At 34.4% G+C, this 12,748-nt stretch overlaps 1 protein-coding gene across 9 annotated transcripts in view; it reads left to right on the forward strand.

Annotated features, from left to right (window-relative positions):
- Eya1 (EYA transcriptional coactivator and phosphatase 1) overlaps window positions 1-12,748 on the forward strand; it is a 313,994-nt gene that overhangs the window by 223,588 nt on the left and 77,658 nt on the right. The window lies entirely within an intron of this gene.

Raw genomic sequence — 12,748 nt, forward strand, 5'->3', positions numbered from 1 at the left:
AAAATACAAGCAGATATTGCTTTATTGTGAAATTCCTCCTCCAACTAATTTCAAATTCTCTTGCATATTCCAGCTTTAAACATTTTATCTTTGATCATTGTATTCCATTAATCTGTATTTTCAAAAAACTAAATTGATAGTCTTTACTTAGTTTGCATGTGTAAATACGACATTCATGGAACTGAGTATACTTGTCTATCTGCTTTTATTTATATTTCATGTCTGCATAATCGCATTGAAGCTAAAGTCCATTACTGAGTATATAGAAACTTATTGTAGACATTCTGGTAGAATTTTCCTGTCTACTTCCATCAACATCATACAGGAATTGTGAGGAAACATGAAAACTTGTCCCAACCATAGGGAGATTGTGTGGTTTCATATGCACCTTCTGTGCCATTCATCCATTCTTGGTTTGTAAAAGAGTTTTAGAATGGGGATGACTGTGTGAATGAGAATTAGTAAAACATCACTAGGGTCAGTGAAATAATGAGAAAAGGAGACAGAATTTTATTTAATTCACAACATTCTGTGAAGGGTACAGTACAAATAAACTGGTGAAAACTTAATGTCGTTGCTTAAATTAAGGATGATGAGAGCTTTGCCATTTTGTCATATCATAGAATTTGTCTTGCAAACCTGACCTTGTCCCAAGTGAGCTTTACTTGTGCCATGCAATAGAATGGGGGTGACTGGGCACAAAGCCATGCCACACGAGAAACAATACAAAATCACAATTTTCAAAAGGCATGTAATTTTATTATAAGAATAAATACTGGGTTTTATTTGAAAACATGTTTAGTGATTTCAGTGTTTTTCTGTATTTCTTTATAGCTACAGAGTGGAATTGAACTGGGGAGAAAGTAATTTTCAGATTTTTTTATAGTCATTGCTTCTCACTAAAGTGAATGTGCAGGGATCCCTTCTTATGTTACACAGTCAGAAGTGAAAAAAAAAAAAAATCACTTAAGTTACCACACTGGAAAGCTAACTGACTGACTAACTAACTAACTACTTAACTAACTAAATAAATAAATAAATCAAAGAGTACAAGTTCAGAGAAGAGTTGACCTGGTTTTTATTTTGCTTTATATTTGTGATGAGACTCAGTTCAGACTAAGTTTTTTGGCATTAACTTGCCTTTCTTACTAGTCATATATAAAATGCAAGACTTGTTCTTAATGAAAAGGAAGTTTTGATGATAAAGCACATAAACCCATTAAATAGAAGATTAGAAGAATTTATAACCTAATGGTTTTTGTTTTGAGAATGAAATTAAAAAGTAGTTAAAATAATGTTTATTTTTTTAATAAGTTCAATTGTTTTTCCCTTTTAATAATCTATTGGTATTAAAGAAGTTAGATACTGTTTTCTGATCTTATACATGACCAGGTTTTAGCCTTCCTGTTCCATCATATGACTCAGGCGAATCTATAGGGCAAGTGTTCCTCCTCTCATCCTCCGTGATGCGTGTTCTCTCGTTGATCAGAGAACTGTCATGTCATCATGAACGTACAAAGATAACCTTGTAAGGTTTTTATAGGACAAACACATAAGGATTCATTTGCTTTTTATTGTGGATTTTTAAACTATTTGAAGACTAAGTGTCTTTTTAAGTACATGATAATATGAAGTATTACTTGCAAGCATGTACTGCCTCATGAATCTTTAGTTAAAAAAATTCTTTTAATGTATCTATAATTAGATATTGAAACAACATTCTCCTTTTATAGGTGTATTTACTACATTAAAAATGTACAACTTGAATATGAAAATTTAACCTCAGATTTTTAGTCTATTTAAAAAATAAAAGTTCTTTTGCATCATTTTTTAAAAACTGAGTTCTTCAGCCACACCATTGATGATCCTAATAAAATTACATCATCTAGAAATACATAAGAATCCGTTTACTTTGAGAAATTGAAGGTGTTATCTGGTCACTGAGCAAGATTTTAATTTATTAATTGGATTAAAAAATTATGCCAATTGTGGGTATATTGTCATGTACCTGTAGCCCCAGCTACTCAGGAGACTTAGGAGGATCACCTGAATCCAGGAGTTTTAGATCAGCCTGTTTTACATAGCAAGGCCCCTCTCAAAAACAAACAAGCAAAGAAATTCATTCCTGTTCTTCAACTAGCATTGCTGACCTCTTGGGACCCCCAACCCCAAGATGAAGGACATCTTGGTTGCCTCCAATTTAAGGCCATTATGAATAAAGCTGCTATAAACATTTAGATGCAGTTTTTTGAATGTATGTCAGCTTTCAGCTCACTTGAATAAATACCTAGGAGGAGTATTGTAAAAACTGTTTTGCTTTGGAAGAAACTGACAAATTATATTCCAAAGTGACTGAACCATTTTTCATTCTCACCAGCAATTAATGAGTTCATGTAGTCAGCATTTAGTACTGTCAGTATTTTGGATTTAGGCCATTCTCTAGAGATGTGCAGTGGTGTCTTGTCCTAATTTGCAATTCTCTAGTGACACAGAGTGTTCAACATTTTTTCATATGCTAATTTTCTATCTGTATATCTTTGGTGGGGTGTCTATTCAGATCCTTAACCTACTTTTTAACCAGGTTGTTTGTCTTCTTATCGTGAAGTTTTAGGAATTCTTTGTGTATTTGGACAGAAAGTTCTTTATCAGATATATGTTTTGCAACTACTGTTTCCCAGTCTGTGGTTTGTCTTTTCCTTCTCTTAACAGTGTCTTTCCTAGAGGAGTTTTTAATGTTAATAAAGTATGGCTTATTGATTTTTTTTTAATGAATTATGCCAAAAAACTCATTGGCCACCTAGATTTTAAAAATTCTCATTAATCATACACACAAAAAACTCAAATGTGTTAATATTTAGATTTCCTAGTTTTGAATTTTACATTTAGTTTCTAATCCATTTTGAATTAATTTTTTTAAGATGTAAGATGATTTTTTTGAGATGTAAGGTCAGAGTATAGTTTCATTTTTTAGCATTTACATGTCCAGTTGTTTCAATATCATTTATAAAAAAGACTATTTTCTGTGTCATAATGCATTTGCTCCTTTGTCAAAGATCATTTGATTATATTGATGTGCTTCTTTTTCTGGGCTTTTCTATTCTCTTTCATTGATCTATTTATTCTCCAGTATCACAGTGTCTTGATTACTGTAAGTTAATAGTAAGTCTTAAAGTTAGAAAATGTCAGCTCTATGACTTTGATCTTCTCCAAAATTGTGTTCTTTTCTGGGTCTTTTGCCATTCTGTCTAAACTTTAGAATCAGTTTGTCATTATTCAATAAGTAAATTTCTGAGATTTCAACTGGAATTTATTTGAATTTATAGATCAAGTTGGGGTAAACTGACATCTTGGCAATATTCTTACCCATGTGAATGAAATCTCTCTCCATTTATTTAGATCTTTGATTGCTTTCATTGGAGCTTTGTGCTTTTCCCCATACAGATCTTGAGAAGTTTTTCTACATTTATACCTTTCTCCCTTCCATCCTTTTCTCCCCCAACCTTCCTTCTTTCCCTCTCTATTTCTCTATTCCATATCTTGGCACTTATGTAAATGGTGTTATATATGAAAGCAATAGATTTTTGTCTGTTACTTTGTACCCTGCATCTTTGCTATGATTGCTTATTAGTTCCAAGAGAGTTTTTGGTCATTTCTTTAATATTTTCTACATAGAAAATTGTAATCTGTGAACAAAGACAGTTTTTTTCACCTCAGTTCGTATGTACTTTGTTTCTTTTCATACTGCATTTGCTAGGCCTTCCAGTATAGTGTTGAAAGTTGAATGGTAGAAAGAACATCTTCATCTCATACCTGATCTTTAAAAACATCTTTTTCTCACTATTAAGTAGGATGTTAGCTATAGGTTTCTTTAGATTCCTTTATCAACTTGAGAAACTGCCCCTCTGTTCCATTTTTAGCTTATTGATGTGATGGATTTTCAAGTGTTGAACCAACCTTGCATGCCTGGGATGATTCCACCTGGTCATGTCACACAATTCTTTCTAAATTACTATTCCTTTTATTTGTTCTTACTACCATTTTCCTACTATTTTGTTGAGAATTTTTGAATCTGTGTTTATGAGAGATAGCTATCTACAGTTTTTATATTCTGAAATGTCCTTGTCTGGTTTAGTACTAGGGTAATTCTGGCCTCAATGACGAAATTTGGAAATACTTCTGCTTCTGTTTTCTGGAACAGACTATAGAATATTCAAATAATTTTTTCATTAAACACTTCATAGAATTTACCAGTGAACTCAACTGAGTCTATCACATTCTTTTGGGGGAAGTTTATTAATTATTCATTCAATTTTTAATATATATAGGTCTATCCAGGTTATCTATATTTCCTTGTGTAAGTTTTGGTAGAGTGTATCTTTCAAGGAATGGGTTCATTTCATCTGGTTTGTCCAATTTGTGGGCATAGAATTACTCACAATATTATTTTATTATCCCTTTAGTATCCATGGGCTCTCTAGTGTTGACCTTTTTTGATTTATGATATTTGTAATTATGTATTCTCTCTTTTTATCTTGATTAGCCCAGCTAATGGTAAAATTATTACTTGGTCTTTTAAAAAGCCAGTTTCATTGATTTTTCTCTATTTTTCTTGTTATTTCATTGACTTCCCTTATTTTCATTATGTCTTTGACTTACTTTTGATTTTACTTTTCTTTTTCCAGTTTACTAAGATTGACACTTGGGTGATTGCATTTAGGGCTTTCATCTTTTCTAACATATGCACTCAGTGTTTTTGTTATATCCCCCAAAATGGGATACAACATTCTTTTGCATTTTCATTTACTTCAAAATATTTTTATTTTCATTTGAATTACCATTATAACCCTCCATTTTAGTAAAGTATAAATTTATAACATTTTTACAAAAAGGAGAAAAATAATCTTTGAACTTAGATGGTATAGAACATCTATCATTAAAATCATTCAGTTATTCACATCTTTCCAGTTGAATGACTTTCCATTATTAGAGACTGTTTAGTTTCTGAGAAGGGTGTTCTATGGTCAATTAAAATTCCACTGCCTTAAAAGAAAATTTTTATCAGAATCAACACTTTTTTTTCCTTTCTCAGTCTAAGACTATAAGACAGTATCACAATTCACATCCATCTCAATTTTTAAATGATGGATTTCTCTCAATTATATTTTACTTTTAAGAAAAAATCTTTACTAAGTCATTGATTTTCTTCAGTTTTCAAAACAGGAGGAGGTGGGGGAAAAAGACATTTTAGGGTTTTTTCCCTTTGTGCTAATAACTAAACTAATATTTCATCTCTTAGCCCTTAAAGAATGCATTGTAATACCTTGTACTGAACTCTTAAAGCTTCAGGTATATTAGTACCAATATAATTGAATGCATATTTTCAAAAGTGATAAGAAATTTAACAACTTGAGAGTATCATCATGAAGAATCTTTCAAATAAATTGTCTTCTCTCAGAAGAGTCCTTAAGCCATTCTTTTAAAAATATTTTACTTTGTCATATGACTCATACATAAATATACAAAATATGAACAATCTTTTGTAATCCAGTTACTCTGTGTATTTAAATAATTTGGTTTGAAAACATGTCCAGAATCTCTTAGAATATTTCATAATAATTATGGCAGCTATGATAATAAAAATACATACTAAAATATAATCAAATATAGTCGTCCAACTTAGAATTTTATACTCATTATCACATACAATCTTACAACAACACACTCATGAGAATAGGAATTATTTGTGCCCATTTTACAGGTGAGGAAAAAGAGGAATATTTCTCTTTAGTGTTCAATAAACAGTAGGTAGTAAGTTCAGAATTTTGAGGCTGAATTCTTATGAAAGGGCTTTTATAACATTGTACTTTTAAAATATTACCAAAGCAGTTGGAAAGAGAAAAAGAGTGAATGGTGAATAAAACATTTTAGGATAATGTGAAATAAAAGCCAATTACTTATCAGGAGTGAGTTTTAGATGAATACCATAGAAAAGTTCATTTTTCAAAGAATTTGTTAATTTGAATTTCTTACCAAGAACTTGATGTTGAAATCTACCTTCACACTGCTTGACTGCATGCAGACAATTTTAGTCGTTAAGGTGATGTACAGGAATCTTGCCAATATTGAATTTCAAGTGACAGAGGAAAATCAGTGTAAGAGGGAATTCAATATGCATGGGAAACCATTTGTTCCCTCTGCTTCTTTGATCCCTGCCAAGGCACAAGAAAGTAGAGCAAAGTGCTTGAAAAACAGGAATGTTCTTGTGCAAAGCTGCAGAACTCAGCTCTCACAGGAACTCAGTGTGACAGGATGAAAAACTAAACTGCCAGACATCTTCCCTTATAAATGCAGGAAATTTGGGTCTTGTCTACAGTACCTAACAAGCCTGTGAATGTTCACTGTGGAATGATGGGAGGTTTGCAATAGCATGCATCTTGATGCCTGTCTGTTGCTGAGTGAATGGTTTGGGAAATCTGTAGGCCAGACTTGCTCATTTTCACAGATGCCTGTGGATTTTGGAGAAGTTTGTAATTTGTTCAGCTCAAAAATAAACCATTTCAATGAAACAATTTCAACTAACTTTTTTGGAAACATTTGTCAGCAAAACAAATATTTGTATCTAAAATAGCCAGGCTATTAAGATGTGAGAAAACAAAACAGATGTTTATTTTGGGTTCTTGGATTTGTTTGTCTTGATGGCATTTGTTTTCTTTCTTCCTTTCCTTTGCCCCAGAGGATATGTGGTGTTAAACTTAATGAGATTATCAAAGCCATAGAAATTAGGTCCACTTTTTTTTAAATACTGACAGAATTGTAATAAAAATGAGTTTCGTTACCTGTGCATTTTGGACTTTGTTTCTAAGAAGTGAAGTGAAAAATTCACTCTTTTTAGTATTTATCCATTTTGTGACTTGTAACTAGTTTGCTTAGTTTTTTGATTAGGTGGCCAGATGTCAGAATGCCTCATACAAGCACTTTTAATATGTTGGATTCCAAAATATCAGCCCGTCTTACATTTATAGATAAAATGATTCATAAATTAAATAACCAAAATGAGAAATCATACATTTATTTTAATTGGTGCATTATAACTATATGTAATAGTGGGATTCATTGTGTCTTATCTGTGCACGCACGTATCATTTGATTAATCTCATTCCCCAGGATCCTTTCCCTCCCCTCCATCCTCCACCTTAGCCACTTGCTCTACTCTGCAGATCTCCCTTCCATTATTATTATTTTAATTAGTGTATTATAATTATAATATATGCAGAATTCATTCATGGACGTAGCAAAATTTGGTAGGTTCATATGTTACTGAGCTAATTAGATTAGTTTGCTAACTTGCCCAAAATTATGTTTATCTTCTTTCTTAACTAATTGATTCTTATTTGTAATGCTATGAAGTATAAATACCCTATGGGACCAACACAAATCAATGTGATAAGTTCCCTTATTTAAGTGGGAGGAAGTAAGCACTGACAGATATGATTTTTAGACTGGAGATGGTTGGGAAGAAGACAGTTATCTGTGTTTGCCATCCTTCCACTTCATTAAATTGAGATTAGATGGTTTAGCAAGTGCGTTTTTTTTGTTTTGTTTTGTTTTCATGGAGCTGGGGGTTGAACCCAGGGTCTCAAACATGCTAGGCAAATGCTGTACTGCTGAGCTATGTACCCAGTCTGGTTAGTGGGTTTTGTACTATGTTAAATAAAGGCAGAATTGATAGATTAGTAACTCCCAATTTAATTCCTAGCTTGATACCCAAATTAGTAAATTAGTACATTTAATGAATACTTTTAAATTTACTGAGTGGTAATAATACATGAGCATGGGATGAAATAAAGACATTAAAGTGTTTATAAAGAAGAATAAATCTCCTCTGATATTCTGCACACAGCCCCTTGGTTTCTTTGAGTATTTTAAAGGATGATATATATTGCTTATATAAAATTGTGCTTAGTACCTGCCCCTAGCCACCTTCCCCCCACCCCACACACAGACATTCACATCTGTATTGTTTTTTTCTTTTTCCTGATAATATAATTCAGTTAATTCTCACCCAGTTCTGTGAGCTAGAGACAGAGTTGGCATTGCTGCTATTTCACAGTTGGGAAAGCTAAGGTGATGTCAGTAACAATACCGGGATGTAACTTCTGAGTTTGGCTTCATCCTTGAGTTCGTACTCAGTAAAGCATGCTGCTTCTCAAAGTCACCTGGTCTGAAGTTTCCAGTGTGGGGGTTGGAGTGGGGGGCCAGAGAAATGAAAATGTAAACGGAGTCCTGAAAAGCAGTAGCGGCATTCGTTTTCTTTAATTGTTTATATCACTTAGCAGAAGCATCTATTGTGAGGTATTCAGTTAAATATGTGTTAAATGGTTGAGTGAGGTCTGTTTTTGACAAAATAATGCAGACCTGAAGTTATAGTTTTAGTTATAGTTTTCTAGTATAGAGTATTCCAGGTTATTTCATAGTGGAAGCATTTCTCCAATTTTAAAACCAGTTTGTGGATAGCTTGCACTGAGTTGCACACACTGTCTCTCTTTTCCTCTTCCCTGAATCCCTTCCATCCCCACTTCCCCTCTTTCCTAATTAAGTTACTGTCATGGTCTTGCTTAGGAAACAATTTGCCACAGCGTCTCCTTACCGTTTCCTTTCCCTTCCTCCCCTGGGACCTCCAGGACCACCTTCTCCACCTTGGCTGCTTACTTATTTTTTTCTTCCTTTCTCTACTTGAAGTTCATGGTGATGAGTACTAAGTATATGGATAATGATAGATTTGTATGAGGGAAAATGGAAGACATTCATTTTAAAGTGAAAGCGGGCCTCTTAATCCAGAATATCTCCTTCTAACACTTTTGAAAATTCATACTTTCTGACTCCCTTGAATACTTTGCCAAATACCTCCTTATAAAATTAAAATAGCATTTTCTACAATGTCATTATTTCAGGCAAATACTACTGTTTCTCTTCTCACTTTGATGCAATTGCTGATATTTAAGAGTGTAATTTTCTGCTATTTTACATTGTACATGTGCAGCGTTTCCCCTAGATTATTGGTTGACTTAATCCTAGATTGGTCTGGAAGTCATGTCTGCCATTGTTTCTGTGAGAAAACAATTTCTGAGTATCAAACAACTGGTTTAGAGCGTAGCTAATTTGTAAAATATGTAAATATACTTAGAACACAGCTAAATTTGTAAATTGACAACTCTTGCATCTACAAATTCATTTCAGTAACTCTGGTATGAAGCCATTGAACAGTAGGGAAACTTTTTAAGTTAAAGTTAGAAATAGCCTTATAGATGCTTTTTACCTAAGACCTTCACTTTACTGAATAAAGAATCCAGAAAGGCTCAATTTTTCTAGGCAGCACAGCTTGCAACTCCTGATGGCACACTGGAGTGGCAGCCTCTGGAGGCATAAGCCTTTCCCATACTTCCCTAGGTGACCCAACCTTCTGAAGATGGAAATAGATGTTCTGTGTTCTACAATGAGTCAAAGGTAGGATCACTTAGGGACACAAGTTATCAGGTTTTAAGGGTTCTTCTATTTAATTCTTTTTTGGTCCTCAGAGTAATACTCACTGAGAACAAATATAATGTATATTGATTCCCATTTGTACCTGGTAGGGTACCAACTCTCCATCTGTGTTCTTCTAAGGCTAACCACTTACCAGGGATTATCTCTGAACGTCTCTTGGGTTCCATTCTTCTTACAGTAGAGTTTAGAAAAACTGGAGTGGTGGCTAGGAATTTGGAGTTGGACTCAGTAATCAAGGTTTAAATCCTGGTTCCACATCACTCTGGGCAAGTTACTTAACTCCCTAGCATATTAATTCTCTAAGAAATGAGAATAATACAGATTAAGCACCTCTTATTTGAAATTCTGAAGACTGATCATTTCAAACTTTTTAGGATTTTGGAACATCTGCATTTACCTAATGAGATATCTTGGAGGTAGGACTCAAGGCTAAACACAAAATTCATTTATGTTTTGTATACACCTTATACGCATAGTCTGAAGGCAATGTTATACAATATTTTTAGGACATCTACTTTTGAATGTGACCCATCACATGAGGTTAAGTGTGGAATTTTCCACTTTTGGTGTGATGTTTACACTCAAAACATTTTGGATTTTGGAGAATTTTGAATTTTTGGATCAGATATGCTCAAACTGGACCTCTTGTCAACAGGGTAACTAAGAATGAAATGTTGTAAGTAGCTAGCAAAGTGATTGACACATACTAGGCCCTTGGATGTTCACTTCTTCTATTTATACTTTAAATAGATATTTATAAATGCTTGCTGTATGCCAGGTACCATGCTCAGTGCTAAAGCTACAGAGGTCACAAGAAAGTCAAGGTCCCTGGTCTTGGAAAGCCAATGAGTTCTTCCAGCTAAAGTGTATTACTGTTGTGCATTGTGCTTTATGGTTGTTTTGGAGACTCAAGCCCGCAAAGTGTGGCTTACCAGTTTCTTTCACATAGAATGACTGTGGGGAATTTAAGCCAGTGGTTGAAATGTGTGAGAAGAATGATAGAAATTTCCGTGAGGTTATCCACAGAGTACTGGAGAGTTGGTAATGGCCATGCTCCAGGGAAGATGAAGCTCTCTTAATTTAGTTTCTAGAACTTGAATGAGGAATTAATTTACCTGGGAGACCTCAATTAGTGATTGTGTGAAAGGGGAGTCAGGTGGGAAAGTCAGTGCGATTTTCTATAAATAGTCAATGTTGATTGATCCTGGACCGCTCTTAACCTGTAAGATTAGTCAACATGTGTATATGCCTCTAATGTATTTTACATACATTTTTATGTGAGAGGGCTATGTCTGACAACTTAAAGCTTTCAAAGTTTTTCTTCTTTAAGCCTTCTATCCTTTGATAACCTAGTATTCACTGAGAATTTATAATCATGTAATTTATTCAAGGCCTTGCTGAGGTCCTTTATTTTCTTTCTCCTTCCTCTTTTTTTGCCAAGATCTAATTAAAAAAAGAAATTTCCCAGTATAAAATTCTCATGGTCACACACTCATATGTCTTCTCAAGGTGTAATGACCCCTTACTTTATAGGACCTTGTACATCCCAAATGCTTTTTGAGAAATAGTACAGACCCTCCCTTCCGACTGTGCAGCCTTTCACGTGGCAATCTCCCCTGGTTGGGCCTGACCTTAGAGAATGTCATTTCTCAGCACAGCTAACTTGGTACAGCATATGTCTCACTTAACCGAGCAACTATCTGCTCCATTTGAAGTAACTTGAAGTATAACCTCTTACCTATTGCTGCTTAACACTCGAAGGAGAAACTTGCTTCTGCCAGTGGGCAGAAGGACTCATCATGGCCCTGCTTTTATAGACATTTTCAGTTTTACACTCATACCAGGTACCTGACTTGAGTGCATTGAAGCTCTACACTCTGGAGTTCTGCAGTCAGCGGTCATCAGCCTTATGGATAAGAATTTTGTGAAACCTGCTGTTTGATTCACCATGAGGATGTGCTCCTGGTATCACAATGAATTCCTTCAATGAGCAGCCCTTTGTGGTGTTTCTATGCAGAAATTGGTTTGTTGCATCATATGGACCCTAAGGGCCTTAGTACTTTTCAAGCCTTTGCCCTGCATTGACTGCAAACCTTAGAGCAAGCAGATCTGTCCAAACCATACTCTTCCTGACTTCATTCTACCTCTGCCCCACAAATTTTTCTTCTAAAAGAAGAAAACTTTGTTTCAGTTTTTAAAAAATCATCTAATTATTGTGTAGATAGTTGGTGGTTAACTTTAAACCCTTCTTGGAAAGCAGTAGGATATAAGTTATTCAGAAAATAAAATTAAGAAACAAAATGTTTTATTCAATAAGAATATGAGCCAGATTAAAGATTTACCACAATCACTTTATGCTCAGGAAGCACATAAGTTGCAAATTGCATTATAACTGCAACTTTGAAAAATATCACCTTTTTGGTTAATGTGCATACAGAGACATTTTGATGACTCTTGTATGAGTTAGTCAACTTTCTGTTACTATAGCAAAATACCTGAGATAACAAACTTAAAAAGAGAAAGGTAATTTGTTGGTTTCATTGCTTAGGGTCTGTGATGAGATGGCATATCATGATCAGAGTGCATGTAGGAGCAAAATCACTCACCTCATGCCCAGGAAGTAAAAAAGAGGAAGAAGAGGAGGGTCCTGGGCTCCTGCAGTCCCCTTTGAGTGCGTCTTCTCAATGACCTACTCCCCACCTCTTAAAGGTTCCTCAAGGGTTGGGAACATAGTTTGGTGGTAGAGCACTTGCCTAACCTGTGTGAGACCTTGGGTTCAATTTCCAGCACACACAAAAAAGAAAACTTCTAATAGTATGACCCTGGGGACCAGATCTTACCAAGTCTTAACAACCAGACTATAGCATAGTATAATTGTAGCCTCCCAAGAGCACATAACTTTTCACCTTTGCTTTCTGCTCCAAGTCCCAAACCTCCCCTGTGTAATTAATAGTCTTGTTAGTTTTAATTCACTTACTGTATAAAAGAAAGCATGTTGTCAATTGTAAAAATATATCCCAAATGTAAGATTTCATTTTCTCTACCATGGATTCCCAGTTTCTGCATTTACTTTCCTTCCCACACTGCCTTATAAATATTCTTAGAACTGCAGGATTTGCATGGAGTCTCTTTCCTTTTCAGTTTCTCTTAGTGTTCTTCCTGAAGTATCTGTCTCAGTATACTTGTTCATCTAAACACCTGCCCA

Source organism: Sciurus carolinensis, chromosome 1, assembly GCF_902686445.1.
Source record: "Sciurus carolinensis chromosome 1, mSciCar1.2, whole genome shotgun sequence".
Classification (NCBI taxonomy): domain Eukaryota; kingdom Metazoa; phylum Chordata; class Mammalia; order Rodentia; family Sciuridae; genus Sciurus; species Sciurus carolinensis.